The sequence below is a fragment of the Gavialis gangeticus genome, unplaced genomic scaffold (assembly GCF_001723915.1).
Source record: "Gavialis gangeticus isolate Ggan-Ray unplaced genomic scaffold, GavGan_comp1, whole genome shotgun sequence".
NCBI classification, from domain to species: Eukaryota; Metazoa; Chordata; order Crocodylia; family Gavialidae; genus Gavialis; species Gavialis gangeticus.
The window spans coordinates 53,703,103-53,704,244 of NW_017728996.1; positions in this window are offsets into that span (position 1 = coordinate 53,703,103).

A 1,142-nucleotide genomic window follows, 5' to 3' on the forward strand; every position below is an offset into this window, starting at 1 on the left:
ACTGAGCCCTATGGGGGGCAGACCCTAGCCCCATCCTAAGACCTTTGCTGGAGGTGGTGTGGAAGTGGCTGTCCCAGTGCCCTGCCCCTCCCTGCAGAGCGCTCTGCTGCAATACCTTCTCTTCTCTGTTCACCACAGCGTCCCTTGCCCTAGTGCCCTGACCAGGCCAGCTGCCTCCCCCCCACTCGCCCTTCTCTGCTACTGCTTCTGTAGGTGCAGCCCCCGCATCAGCCCTTTGCCAGCAGGATCCAGGGCTGCAGAGACAAATGTTCCTTCACCACAGCACAGCACAGCACAGGAGAGCAGCCCTAGTTTTGCACGGCCAAGGTGCCCCTTGGAGGGCTGGCTCTGTTCCAGGTTTGCCCTCCCCCACCACCTCATAGTCCTTAGTGCTCAGCCCAGCTCCTCCACCTGCCATTTGTCAAAGCCACTCAGCCCCTTCCAGGGCAGCAGGGAGGCCACCCAGGGTCATAGAAGTCATAGAAATTAAGGGCTGGAACAGACCTTGAAAGATCATCGAGTCCAACCCCTCTGCTCTGGGCAGGAATACGGCTGAGCTCAAATGATCCCAGCAAGGTGCTGGTCCAGTCTCCTTTTGAGGACTTCCAAGGCTGGGGACTGCACCACCTCCTTGGGAAGTTTATTCTAATTGTGGTCACCCTTACTGTAAAGATGTTCTTCTCTACATCCAACCTGAAATCATCCTTTAACACAGGGATGGGCAAAATGCGGCCCGTGGGCCAGACGTGGCCTGCCAGGCCATTCTATCCAGCCCACGGGGCCCCTAAAAAGTTTAGAAAATTAATATTTAGCTGCCCCTGGCTGCCTGTCATGCGGTCCCCAATGGCTTGTCAACACTCAGTAAGCAGCCCTCCGCTTGAATTAATTGCCCGCTCCTGCAACACTTTATGGCCATTGCTCTTTGTCTTCCCCTGGAACGCCCTAGTGAACAGTTTCTCTCCCAGCTCCTGATATTCACCACTTACATATTTATAGAAGGTGGTGGGCCTGTGTGCTGCTGGCCGAGATCCAAGGTTGCTCCTCACTTTTGTCAATGCCAGTTTTCTCCTCTTGGGAGAGGGCAGGTGCAGGTGGCTGAGGAGGCAGAGTGTGGTAGCTCTGGTGGCTGTGGGCCCCATTCT